At 40.9% G+C, this 14,892-nt stretch overlaps 1 protein-coding gene across 1 annotated transcript in view; it reads right to left on the bottom strand.

Moving 5' to 3' along the window:
- The window catches only part of PLD1 (phospholipase D1), a 135,223-nt gene extending 132,758 nt beyond the window's left edge, over positions 1-2,465 (bottom strand). Inside the window, exon 1 of the mRNA XM_069975187.1 lies at positions 2,382-2,465. The gene's annotated coding sequence lies outside the window, so the exon portion shown is untranslated. The remainder of the gene's footprint in view (positions 1-2,381) is intronic.
- Positions 2,466-14,892: the final 12,427 nt, after the last annotated feature.

Raw genomic sequence — 14,892 nt, 5'->3', positions numbered from 1 at the left:
GAAAAAAATTCGAAGTGTGGTGAAATTGAAAAAAAAAAACGCATTTCTTTTATTTGGGGGAAATGTGTTTTTGCGCCATTCACCCTGGGGTAAAACTGACTTGTTATGCATGTTCCTCAAGTCGTTACGATTAAAACGATATATAACATGTATAACTTATATTGTATCTGATGGCCTGTAAAAAATTCAAACCGTTGTTAACCAATATACGTTCCTTAAAATCGCTCCATTCCCAGGCTTATAGCGCTTTTATCCTTTGGTCTATAGGGCTGTGCGAGGTGTCATTTTTTGCGCCATGATTTGATCTTTCTATCGGTACCTTGATTGCCCATATACGTCTTTTTGATCGCTTTTTATTACATTTTTTCTGGATTTGATGCGACCAAAAATGCGCAATTTTGCACTTTGGGATTTTTTTTGCGCTGACGCCGTTTACCGTACGAGATCAGGAATGTGATTAATTAATAGTTCGGGCGATTACGCACGCGGCGATAGCAAACATGTTTATTTATTTATTTATTTGTTTACTTTTATTTAAAACCTGGGAAAAGGGGGGTGATTCAGACTTTTATTAGGGGAGGGGGCTTTTTACTATTAACAACACTTTTTTTTTTTTTTTTTACACATATACTAGAAGCCCCCCTAGGGGACTTCTAGTATATACACTGTGATCTCTCATTGAGATCTCTGCAGCATAGATATGCTGCAGAGATCCATGAGATCGGCACTCGTTTGCTTTCGGCTGCTGCAGCCGAAAACGAACGAGTGCCGAGCCAAGGACGGCGCCATCTTGGACGCGTCCCCGGCCGGCATCAGTAACGGAGGAGCGATCTCCCCCACTAGACACCAGGGAAACGTTGCCTCCGGTAATCGGAGGCAGCTGTCAACTTTGACAGCTGCCTCCGATTAGCTAATTAGCGGGCACGGCGATCAGACCGTGCCCGCTAATAGCGGTGGTCCCGGGCTACACGCGGCACCCGGGATCGCGGCACTTCAAAGCGGGGCCGCCGCGCGGGGCCGCCCCATAGACCCAAGAATAAAAGCGTTATAAGCCTGGGAATGGAACGATTTTAAGGAACGTATATTTGTTAACAATGGTTTGAATTTTTTATAGGCCATCAGATACAATATAAGTTATACATGTTATATATCGTTTTAATCGTAACGACTTGTGGAACATGCATAACAAGTCAGTTTTACCCCAGGGCGATGGCGTAAAAACACAGTTCCCCCAAATAAAAGAAATGCACCACACTTTGAATTTTTTTCTGGTTTCGTAGTGTACCAAATGCAAAAATTCAGCCTGTCATTGCAAAGTACAATTATTGACGCAAAAAATAAGGGCTCGTATGGGTTTCTAGGTGGAAAAATGCAAGTGCTATGGCCTTTTAAACACAAGGAGGAAAAACCGAAAACGCAAAAACGAAAATGGGCCCCGTCCTTAAGGAGTTAAATGAGAAGCCCGGAAAAAATAAAAAAAAATCCTGTACAGGCAGCAGGTAGGTGGAAATATAAAAAAAGAACATAATATTCAACCATCCCAGGCCCCTGTAGCACCGCTTTACCACTCCCAGACCACCGCTAACCTCCTTCAGCTTCTGCTGTTGCATCATCATGACTCAGCTGATGGATTGCCCGCTCAGCCAGTCACTGGGGCGGGACACCACTGCAGTCAGTGACTGGCTGAGCGGGCAATCCATCAGCTGGATCAGATACTTCCTCCCCCCCACCCCGAGGAAATAATAAACGTCTCCCATAATGTTTTTACCCCCATGACGAGCTCCACTGCCGAAATATCAGCAAATTTCAAAACATGTACATTAAACTCAAGTACCCAAAGGGCATAATCCACCGCTATAAGAGCCTAACCCTTCTGCTTCTCTCCTTTGCCCCTGGCCTATTTGCATCCACCCCTACTATTGACAGATGCGAATAATATCTTCTCCTTTCATACTCCCCATTAAAAGGAAACTATTAGCAGGTTAGAATAATATAACCTGCTGATATGTCTCTATAGTGCACAGGGTTCTAAGGATAACAGACTACCGCCCCAGTGTGCCAATTTACCCCGGACCACTCTGCTGATATTCATTAGGAGGGGTGGGGCGGCCGGGGAGGTTCAGTGCATTGGGGGCAGTAGTTTTTCATCATCAGCAGGCTAGTTATTTCTAACCTGTTAATAGATCTCTTTGATATTTAGCCTAGACACACTAACTGTGGAGCCTAGTAAGGTATTAGAGAAAGCAGGGCCCAATATTACTCTGCATTTTGCTTTATCTGACCATAATGAAGCGCGGCACTGACACTGCTGATTAGTCAGTCTGAGACAGAATAGCTTTGCTTGGACTTGTCAAATACTGTCACCATAAAGGGAAACTTACCTTACTAAGAAATGAAATCCTGGTGTGAAGCCAGTAGTCTAAATTATACGACGATCACGTGGGCTACTTTTCCACTGCATACATCTAGAAAATAAAAACGTTCAAAATTAGTCATATTGTTCAATGAATCATCATTCAAATAGAAAACCCATATGGAGAGATACAGTTGCCATGTAGATTTTCTTTGCCTATACTGGAAGAAAATTCTAAACTAAATTCTAGGTCAGCTTTGCAATCGTGACTTCTCCAAATTTCATCTAGCTTCGATGGTGAAGATCTATGAATGAAGCTGCACGACCATAGTATGCATGAGGCCTATATCTCACTGAGCAGTGCATTATAATAAGTCCTTTTTCGGGCGGTAGCCCGGGTCCCTGAGCTCCTGGGGAGCCCATGGCCACCCAAAAAGACTTATATTTTTAGTGGTGTATTGTCTCCTGGCTATAGTTCTGCCATGATTTGCAAAAAAAATTGCTGCTTTTTAACTGCAATTTTGAACAGATCTAAGCATCATGATATTATCTATCCTGTACTATCAACACCACGCTAGTGCTGCCATTGTTACAATGGGGTGGGGGGCCCGGGCACTATGGTAAGGTTAATTCACCCCTGATCGCACTCCTAATAACTTTTCAAAACCAGCATGTTTATCCTGCGGCACCAAGTACTGCACCCTCTAGAGGTTGTCAGATATTAGACAGATGACCTAAGGCTAGACTGATACCACACTTTACATACTGTTGAAACGTACCATTTTGTTTTTGGTGGCAAATTTACCATTATAACAGAATGCAACAGGCCATGGAGATGTTGCAAGCCCAGATAGGTCTGTTATTTTTTAACACAGAAATCAGTGGCAACAGGAGGCAAAAGGATAGGCATCCTGTTTTAAAAGTACTTCTGTTTTCAAATTAGGAAAAAGAAAAACAAAACACCTTTCGACAAGATGCAAAAAGATGGTTTGAACAGGGCCAAATCAAGTAGTACTAAAGGTCAGTATTCATGGGATCAGACGGACAAGTAGTTAGCTAGCAGGAGTTCTTGCCCATTTAAAGTTAAGCTCTGGTTTGATTGCTACAGTCACCAGTGCACTGGAAAGTCTGAGGAGTTGGTTCTGGCAAACTGCAGTCTTTCCAATGGCATTCTATAATTAGTCAGGGTGGCACATCAAGGCGCTTCTTCAGGTGTCCTGTCCATAATTTTGTGCTTAGGAGTGGTGAGATATAATGAGGAAAAGATGATATATTAGTAATATAGGTACAATAAATACAAGATACTGGATAGAATGAGAATAACACCAGGATATTTAGGATATATTATTAGCAACACAGATATGTTTAGATAAGTACAAGAACTACACTGGTTTCAGTTGTCTGACACCTTTAATGTCTCTACTGAACATTTGCATACTGAATAAATTACTAAACTGAGAAAGTAGGAGAAAAGTTCTCAGTATCTGAAAGCAGTCGATAAAAGCATGTCACAAATTATTATCACCAATATGAATTATGCAGCAACAGGCGCATCTGTATAGACATGAATATGTCTGCTAGTAAAATACTATGCTTAAAGGGAATGCATCATCAGAAAATTACCTACTGTTTAAATAATGTTTTTATGGTATGGAATGACCTCTTCAAAAGGTCACGGAGAAGGCTCAGGTATGTTTCACATTCATCTCAATGGGACAGACTCTTGTCTATTGTTGTCTATGCCCAAGCAGGGCCGATTCTAGGTTTTTCAAGCGAAACCTTAAATAGTGCCTACACTGCCCCATCAACCCCCCCCCCCCCCCCCCCCAGCCTATTGAAAATCATAAGTAAAAAGATGATGGTTGACCTCAGGGAGATCAACCAAAAACACCACAGAGACACCATCACAGGTCTCGACGTGAGTGTATTCTAGGACATTGCCCCCTGGGAAATCAAATATGCAAAAGAACACTCCAGAGACACCATTACAGATCTCAACGTAGTGAGTTATCCAGACCTTCCTCCGGGAAGCAAAAAACAGGCCAAGGAATAGCTCCAGTCAAGACCTGTGATGGTGTCTCTGTGGTGTTTTTGGTTGATCTCCCTGAGGTCAAGCATCATCTCTTTGCACTTACTAGCATTGCTCCCACTAGCCAGAAACCTACTCCACACTGATGAGGGGCAAATATCCCAAAACAGCTGTCTTTGGATGGATACCTTCCTTGGTCTGGTTGTTCTTTCCTAAAAGGAAGGTCTGGCTAGCTCACTACGTTGAGACCTAAAATGGTGTCTCTGGAGTGTTCTTTTGCATATAAGAAAATCATAAGTAAGGGGGTTGTGCAGAAAACCTGCAGATTAACTGCATTTACAATCCAGCTCCACCATTAATCACCCTGGTCATGCACTACCTTCCAAGACAGAAAAGGTTTTAAAGTTTCCACCAGTGTGTAACCAATTCTTCAACCTTAATTGCTTTTCCAAGAATAAAGGCACCTGATACATACAAGAGTAAATGCATTGTGTCTACTCATGGTGATCTTATTCATGATCATCCTACCATTACAGCTTGTGCTCCATTTAACTCCTTAAGGACCCATGACATACCAGTACACCAGTGGGTCTGGCAGCAATATGAAGTGAGCACAGGAGCTGAGCTCACTTCATATCACATGGGGTGAAGGGCGTAACCAAAAAGCGGTAAACAGATGCTAGGATTGATGATTTATTACATTTCATAAAAAAAAAAAAATTATCAATCTTACACAAATCTGAAACTAATAAAGACTAGAGATCATGACACAAAAAAATGACACCCCATATAGCCCTGTAGGTGAAAAAAATAAAAGACCTATAAGGGCTTATTCACACAAATCCCCTAGCCGGAGGCCCCACCGCTGCCCGCTACGGATTACCCCCCCCCCCCCCACTGCCTGGCCGCAGAGATGATGTGCTCTCCTGTTATCTCACCTACTACTCAACTACTCCCCGCAATGACGGGCTACATGCGCTCACCGGAAGTGGCCTAGACTACGCTGCCAGGAGAAGGCAGCGTAGTTCCGGCCACTTCTGGTGAACATGAAGCCGGCCAGCACTGGGAGTAGGTGAGTAGTAGATGAGATGACAGGAGAGCACATCATGCTCTCCTGTCATCTCTGCGGCCAGGCAGCGGGGAGTGATCCCTGCCACGATCCGCACTAGGGCATGTCCTTTTTTTTTGTGGTGTGGGTCACAGCACAGATCATGTGAATGGCCACATTCCCTTAAATGGGCCCTAAAATTGTCCGTGGTTGCGATCCACGACCACGGACAATTTCACAGGACGTGTGAATAAGGCCTAAGAGTCTAAGGTTAAAAGGGGTAGTGATCACTGTAGTGTAGTGATGTCTTAAGCATATAACAATACTTGCAGAGTGTTTACAGTCCAGACTTCCTTGTATTCTACCTAAAAAAGCGCTGCGGAATCTGTTGGCACTATACAAATAAATATTATTCTTATTTTTATGTGTCCAGCAGGTCATGGGCTCAATGAAGTCAGTGGTGTGTAGCAGACAATATAATTTATAGCTACTCCATAAAATCTGCCGCCTGTGTGGCCTCATGGCAGGAATGGCTTTGTGTCCATGAGGCTTGCTGTAAAGCATGTCACTAAGTGCTTTTAAAAACCGCTCAGGCAAAAGTTAAATAAAAACAATTACATTTAATAAATAAAAAGAAAATAAAAGAACAAGTGTTCATGAGGATTGGCACTTTATCTGGTTGTTATGTATGGTACTGTTTTGCAGATATCTGCTCTTCAAGCTAAATCTGTAATTTTTAGGTTGGTCTCCCAGAGCTAGTGGACGAAGCTTGCTGTGGGTGAGAACTGGGGCGGGGGATGCCGCGGGTGAGTGACGGGGCAGGGGGGGGGGGGGAAATCACAGTCGGGGGGGGGGGGGGGAACAATGCTCTGGGGCTGGGGGGGCAAATGGTGCAAGTGACGGGGTGGCTTCTGTTAGAGAGGTAGACAGTGACAGCTGCACTGATCACTGTCTCCCTCTCTAACAGCAATCACCCCTGTCAGTTTCCCCTTTCACTTCGGTGGATTGGGTTAGAAGCGTTAACCCGGCCCATTGAAAAAACGGAGGACACGTGATTCCGACACGGAGGGTGGGGGCCAGGAGCAGGGAGTGGTGTCGGGTTGGACTAAGATTTGATGGTTTTATGCAGTTGGTGGGGGTGAATGCACCTAGATAAACAGCAAAACTGTGCAATATCCATAATAAATTGATATTGGAAAGCTATGGATGCGCAACATATTAATGCAAAAATAATTTTTGGGGGAATACTACGGCAGTGCTTCTCAATTCCAGTCCTCAGGCCTCACCAACAGGTCATGTTTTGAGGATTTCCTTAGTATTTCACAGGTGATATAATTATACTCAGTGCATCAGATATTACCACAGGTGTCCTTTGTATGGGGTATCCTCAAAACATGACCTGTTGGTGAGGCCTGAGGACTGGAATTGAGAAGCACTGGTCTATGGTGTTTGTAAAAATAGATGAGGAGAACCTGCATGGTGTTTGTGCGCAGCCTAAAAAACTGCAGCAGCAGCATAGGAGCCATGGCAAAGCTATAATGAGCAGTCTAAACCATGTTAAAAGTTCTGGGATGATATCTTAGCTGTCTCTCACAGGTTCAACCCATCTCACCCTTTCCCTCCCATACAGTTGCCCTGCATGTAGGTAAAGGAAGAGGTTTTATAACAGGAGAAAAATCTTGTCTGAAGAAAATGCTTCTATTACAGAATTCCTCTGGAGGTACATTTTTACTAATTAGGATAAAGAGTCAGCCGAAACCCCTGATTTCAGCCTTCCAACCACTATGTTGGATTTTAACTGCCCTATCCCTTTGTACTCTGGGAAATAAGCTGCTGCCAATGGAGTTTAGCCTCTTTACTCGTGAACACTTGGCAGAGTTTATGGGGGATTGGGGGGGAGCACATTATGAGAAAACTAATGTTCTGCTGACAGCTATTGAAGGTGTATGACCATCTTTATTTAAATAGTCCTACAATTAAAACAGAAATCAAGTACCATTATCTGGTACCATTATGAAAGTATAATATTACTGTGGTATCTACACATGTACTGGAAATAATAATAAGCAAAGACTGTGTTTATAGTGCAATGAAAAACACTGCAAGGAAAACTTCCTTTTAACTATCAGAGATCCAGGGAGGCCATCTAGTGGAAAGACTAGGTTAACATCCACCATTACTATGCAATACCAGGTTGAAATTGTTCATATTTAACACATTATGGTAACATAATAAATTAATAAATCAATAACAGTTAATACACTTCTTTTACGACTTACATGTAAATTGTCCACTTGCAATGTATAGATATGTAACTTTTAAAATACTTTTACAATAAAGACATGCCAGGGCCCCTGGCTGAGCGGACCTGGAACATCACGTCCCAGGCCCCTTTTTTTTCCAAGAAGCGTCCGGGGTCTGGAGCTGCGGAATACCGGCACCAGCTCTTGAGCAAGAAAGGTGACTCCATCTTATTTCTTTCATCCTCCCGGACACTTTGCCAAAAATCACACCAGCCCGGAATTCCCCATACTTGCTACAAATCTTATTCAACGTTAAAGGCGGTGTGCACAACTAATTCACAACTATTTTTCTTATTGTCTTAAACTGTCTAAATTGAAATATGCATTAACACAGCAGCAGGTCTTGGTTGATGTAATATCCCACGTGCCTCCATAGACAACAAACAAATCCTGTGTAGTCTGATATTGCAGTCAGATTCCCTTTTATCTGTTATTTCTTGCTAAGCTACAAAATGTATGTAAGGAACAGAGAGGGACAGATGGAAGTATGTTTGCAGGAAACAGTAAACAGAGTTTGTCATCTCTTTCCATGGCGATGCATATGTTTACATAAGGAGTTGTAGAGACAAAACTATAATAATAAAAAAAAAATCTTCATTCAAACCTGTAGCCAAGCTGCTTTCTTATTTGTTTTGTCCAACACAAAAATTTCAGGTTGCAAAAAATGCTGTCTTCTGCCTGCCTTTCACTTCCATCCAGCCTGATCTGTGCCCATCACAATCCAGTTTCTGTCCACTGTCTTAATAATGCAAAAGGTCCACATGATCTCCAGGCATTGTCTGCATTGTACAGCACAGGTGTCAAACTCTTCAGCTGTTATAAAACTACAATTCCCATCATGCCTGGACAGCCAAAGCTAAAGTTACATTATTATAACTAAGGCATCTGTTCTAGCACTACCACACAACAGTATACAGTGCAGGGTTACCCCTGTGCACTGTATATTATTATATACAGTATATAATGTTCTTTTAGCCCATTGAGTGGTGATTGAGCAGTAGTCATGTCAGGTAGCCTCCCCCCCCGGGTACTATATACAATAATATACAGTGCAGGGGTGGGGGGACCCTGCTTTGTGGCAGTGCTAGAACAGAGTGGGGTATTGGGAACTGCAGGTCTTAGACACAAACATTGGTAGCAACAGAGAGGGCCTGCTCCCCTTAAAAACTAAACATTTTTTTAAAATAGTTATATTACTAAGTTATAAAACTCTATTAAAGCAATGTATTAAACATAAAAGCCCACATTTATCAATGTCTGCGCCTAACACAAACTTGGGAAAAAAAGCTACAATTTTTATGCAAGGACACCCCTTTGTGTGTAAAAACTTTTTTCTAGTTTGTGCCTTGTGCGCCACATGGTCTGAGAAGGGGCAGGGAGGGTGTATGGCATTGCACATTGTGAAGAGTGTTCTCTCCATGGGCAAAATTTAGCAGTATTTGCACCCCAATTAGCTTAAGCAATAAAATCTATGCCAGCTCTGAGATTTCTTAGCCTATTGTGCATAAGCTGCCTTTATGCTGGAGGTATCAAGAGGTGCATTGGCACATGGATTTATTCAGTGGCTGGAAACCAGCAAAGTTTAAAATTAGCTGTCCATAAAAAAAAAAAAAAGCACTCAATGATAAATGTGCCCCAAAATTTTAGTCTTCAGAGTACACCTTTAAGAAAACATAACTTGTGTTTATCTTGAGAAGTCACCCCCTATGTAAAAGTAACCCCCTATGTAAAGGTATACTAATAACAGAACATTATTTGATGATTTGTGCTTTTAATGGAAAAAAAAATAAGTGGACATTATTCAGAAAACTATAAAATGTATCTGATCAAAGTTTTTATTTGAACATACTTTAGTGTCAGGGCTTCACAAAGGAAATGTATGCAATAAAACCTGCAATGGGTCCAAACTGAAGCCGTCCTGTTAAAATGACTCAACAGTCATGTGATATACTGTTGGCAAATTACACAAGATCACAGTTGTGTCTGTAATAGGGTGATGTAAACTTTAACAGGACAGTTACTGTCTCACAAGGGTGATCTGAATATATATATAAGTTTGTTCCTTACATGCAGCAATAGTTTAAAAACAGCTATTTGCCGACATGGTTGCATTCACCTAATATAATAAAACTTCTTTAAAGGGCTTGTTTAGAATTAGAAAAATACATTTTCCATTTTTTATTTTTCAGAGCTGCATCTATTGCAAAAGGTGTCCATACATAGCAATGGGGCGCCATGATTGATGAGCAGGTGATTTTCTCCCTGATCAGACTGGTAATATTATATATATATTGTTTATGCATATATAATGCAAGGCAATATATGCGCATAGGAGTTTATAAGAGAGTAGGTATCATTGGACCATTATCTCTGAAAAAGTTACAGCAAGTGACGACACGCGTAGGGTCTATCCCACTGACAGATCCCTTGATGATATTGATTTGGGTTACCATGCATTTTGTATTATATAAAGGAATTGTTATTTATTTTGGCACTAGCAATTTAAGCATAGGGATGTATAGTATATACAGTCAGCACGATATAGGTGTATTGCATATTTTTGGACCAGGGGCTCTGATGAGATTTTAGGATTTGGGGAGGTTCACCTGTGTTGGTTTTTTAGTGTTTTTTTAAGTGTTTGTCCAAGTTGCTGTAATGTTTGTTATACATGAGAGCTAAATAAAATATGTAATTCTGTATTATTGAACTACATTTGTGGGTGCACCATTATTTTGTTTTTCTTTTCTTAGTGTAAGCAGATTAAAAGCATCATACATATTTTAACTGTTTTTAAAAATCAAAAAACTATAAAGTGATATGGAAAAGGGAAATACAGTTTTATAGCACTGCACATTGATATCTGATATGTTGGTACAGCATGCTGAAAATCTAAGGGTTTAATGCTAATTTTTTTTTTTTTACCAATCACCTTAAGAAAATGTACTTATAAAAAGGTATGTTTACATGTTGTACTTTTTAATTTTCACCAATGATTTTTGCACCATTTTTCTGCACTTTAAAATATATCATGAAAATATTTGCTTGTAATTATTATACGTATATATACCCCCCCCCCCCCCCCGAATGGCAGACTGCTAGAAAACCCACAATGGAGTTGCAGTGAAAGCCGCACTTGTTCAGTTCCTCACCTAGAGAAATTTTATGTTGACAGGATTATTTCCAATGACAATGCACATGACATAATCAGAAGAGGAAGTGAACATTTTATGTGGTTGTTGTAACATTAAACATAAAGAGGATGTTGTATCTCTGCGCAATATCTCCAAAGACCCAAACCAGAACTTAGTAATGACAACAAGTGGGTGTGTTTGTGTTTACTCAGCTAACTTCCCATTTCTCTATGTGTTGTGCGATCATTCATGTGCAGTTAGTTTAATGAAATGCGCTATTTGACTGCTGCAGGTGATGGTAGGTGGAGCCTCTGATGTGGACGGAAATCAAATGAAATCAAAGTTGTACTTAATGAAGCGTACTTGTTATTAAGAAAAACATTTGACACATCACAGGGACATAAGGGGGAATTTATCAAAATTGTTCTAAATAGAAAGTAGTCTAGGTTTTGACTTTTAGGGTACAAACCCACACACCGTATACGCAGCAGATACGCAGCAAATACGCAGCAGACTTGATGGTGCAGATTTGATGCTGTGTTCAGTTATTTAGATCTAATCTGCTGCGTATTTGCTGCGTGTTTGCTGCATATCGCAGTAGTAAATACGCTGCATATACGGTGTGTGGGTTTATACCCTTAGAGCGAAAATTCTCAAGATGGTACAGGCACCCTCATAAATTTGGAGCAAGCAAGCAGCTGCGCTATTTCACCCATTAAAATGGTGCATCTAAAACTTTAAGTTTAATTTTCTCCATTTGAAAGTGTGGTCTGGACTGAAGTGGCTTTGCACAATTTTGTACCTTTTTGCGCCATTTTTTTTAAAAGTTGAATTTGGTAAATTAACAGTGGCACTGAAAACATATGTACCAATAAACCTATTCTGAGAACAGATGTAAGTAAGTGGTGTAAATGAAGTGACTTTGCAAAGATTTGCGACTTTACTTCAAAAGACATATGTGAAACAATGATACATTTCCCCCATAGTTTATATAGATTATAGATTGTTGGCTGGCTGTCATGATTTCTCAGATGACTCAAAAATTTTACATGAAATGCACAACGCTAAGCATAGTATTAGACAAAGCATTTTTTTTAATTCCCCGGTAAATCTAAAATCGTTCATCCTATTACATGAAATAATAGTCATTAACTATGGTTATTGCGATCATTATATGCTTGCCCAGGACAACCCACAAAGCATTTTTAATATGTGAATGACTCCCCTCTGCCCTGATAGCAGATGGTGGGGGAAAGAAGAAAAAGCTATTTAATTTCAACATATGTGATCCTTCCTAGAGATGAGCGAACCTGAAACATGCTCGAGTCCATCCCAACCCGAACTTTCAGCATTTGATTAGCGGTGGCTGCTGAACTTGGATAAAGCCCTAAGGCTATGTGGAAAACATGGATATAGTCATTGGCTGTATCCATGTTTTCTAGACAACCTTAGAGCTTTATCGAAGTTCAGCAGCCACTGCTAATCAAATGCCGAACGTTCGGGTTCGGATGGACCTGAACCCGAACCCGGTTCGCTCATCTCTAATCCTTCCCTTTATTCCTAAAGGAAATAAACCACCAACTGGCAGCAGCTTACATCTCTCTCTTTCTGTTAAGAACTCATGCACGACCATAGCATGCATTTATATTGTGGGTCAGGAGAGACAGATGTCAGCTGAGCATTCAATGGACAGTTGTTACAAACTAGTGGCACCAATCAGGGTAGGAACAGGTAAGACACAGACAGTGGACCCTGCACTTGTCTCCGCCCACTGTCCCTGCTTACTCGCCACAATCAGCCCTAGGCTGCTGCGGACAAGTTGGTGCCAGTCCCTGACCTAGGATAGGTGGCACACAAAACCCAGACAACACGCACACACACACACACACACACAAAATAAGCAAGCTAGGTCAAAACTAGGGGACATCAGAGGTAAAACAGAAAAAATACACTTAATAGCCAGCAAGTGGTTAATACCCTGGAGATGTTTTATAGCAGGTCAGGGGGCTGGTCCAGAATCTCCAACTGGGAACATAACACATTGATTGGCAGGGAGGAGACCTGACAGTCACAGAAATCACCAAAACAAATTTAACTGTGTAAGTACCCAGAGGGAACTCAGCAGGGAAAGAGGTGTGGCAGAGAAAACAATTAAAAAAAGCAGAAAGAATTGGACAGTGTTCACACAAGAGCAAAAGAAACACAAAATGAGCATATTAATATTGCCAAAAGCAACATCTCGTCGTACTTAAAGAACCGAGGACCACGCCAAGATCCCAACTGGTACAGTCCTTACAACAGTTATCTGAAATGTACAAACACTCTTCAAGTATGTTGTTAATACTTATATCTATATACATAATGTTATTTCTCAGCTGTATTTTCCAGGGTCATCCTTTTTTTTTTTTTTTTTTTTTAAATGTCTTTATTTTTAAGGTTATAAAGAAGTATAACATGTCGGTATAGAATCATGAAGTAGTAACAACAATGCAATTGGTGCGCAGGCCTTAATACAGTAGGGTTAAGTAATAAAGTGGTTACATAATCTGGTGTAAACTCATTTAGTATGACATGGGAAGATTTCAAAATGAAAAAACTATATACAATCCAGGATGATATGGTGCTTAAGAGTTATGTCAAGTAACGATTAACACTTCTTGTGCTACCTGGGTCTTCTTATTAAAAGCACTACAGAGGACCAGCACATTTACCCAAACTTCGCAAAAGTGAAATTCTTCATTACAGTGGTACCTTGGTTTAAGAGTAACTTGGTTTAAGAGCGTTTTGGTTTAGGAGCTCACAGTTTTTCATAATTGCAACTTGGTTTAAGAGCATTGTTTTGGTTTAAGAGCTCCCTGTACTGGGTGGGAGGCGAAGCGGGAGAGGGGCATGGTCTGCATAGCGGGGTCTACAGCCCTGTACTCTGACCCAGGAAGTCTCCCTCACCCTCCAAATCATAGCAGATCCACTTCAGGCTGGGGCTTGCATCAGGGAACAGGACTGTGGAGGTAATCTCTTCATAGCTGTAACCCCTCTCTCCCCGAACAGAGAGTGCTGCATGTATGTGCCCACATCTGCCCCGCTCATACCTTCATGCTCCCTGCAGTCTCTGTCAGCCCTTATATTTCCCATCCTCTCCATTACTGTACAGTAACCTATAATATCACATATTCTGATGTTTCTGAATGTTTCTTTCATCTGTTTTACATGTTATTCAGAATAATAAATCATTATTTTTGGGGTGTGGAACCAATTGTCTGCATTTCTATGATTTATGGGAAAATTTGCTTTGGTTTAAGAGTGGATTTGGATTACAAGCACGGCCCCGGAACGAATTATGCTCGTAATCCAAGGCACCACTGTATAATTATCTGATTCCTACTTTATAACTCTCTGAAACCTATACAGGTGCGGTTATTAAAAGGATGTAAAGACTCCTCCAGCAATCCATAGCTGACTTTTGTTCCGAGTTTGTAGAGCGTAGGTAACTGGAGTCAATATGAAGATTGCAGTCATCCACTAAGCATGTGTATTTACAGTGTTTACACTAAATGCAGGCTTAGCCCTGCCCTCGGACATTGATAAGGGAATTAGTGGTGGCAGGGAAACTGAACTTTTTTTCACAAGTGGACTACTTATAGTCTTATCTTACAAGAGAGGTGCGGTGGACACAGGTGACTCTGATTAATGGATCTTCATGGCGCAGTAATGCATAGAATACAGGAATAAAATACACTCTCTAGACACAGTTGATATTATTACTGTCTGTATTACACATTTTTATTTTATTGTTTTCTTGTGTGGGGTTTATTAAACTTTTCAATACTATAATTTGAAGCAACCAACACTAGAAGTCATTTAGGGTCAGTGTCAGGAGATGGTACAATCCAATGTGTGGGCTTGTGCAATGAAACCAAGGTTTGTAGTTTTTGCTAAACTGCTGATTAAAGTTATTCTGCGTTTACATGAAGCGATAATTCGCCCAATCGATCGTTTAACAATTTTGAAGCAACAATTTGGTTTTTATA

The sequence above is a fragment of the Dendropsophus ebraccatus genome, chromosome 6, assembly GCF_027789765.1.
Source record: "Dendropsophus ebraccatus isolate aDenEbr1 chromosome 6, aDenEbr1.pat, whole genome shotgun sequence".
In the NCBI taxonomy this organism is placed as follows: Eukaryota; Metazoa; Chordata; class Amphibia; order Anura; family Hylidae; genus Dendropsophus; species Dendropsophus ebraccatus.
Note: the sequence above shows the minus strand (reverse complement) of the source record. Positions and strands in the feature narration are given on the sequence as shown.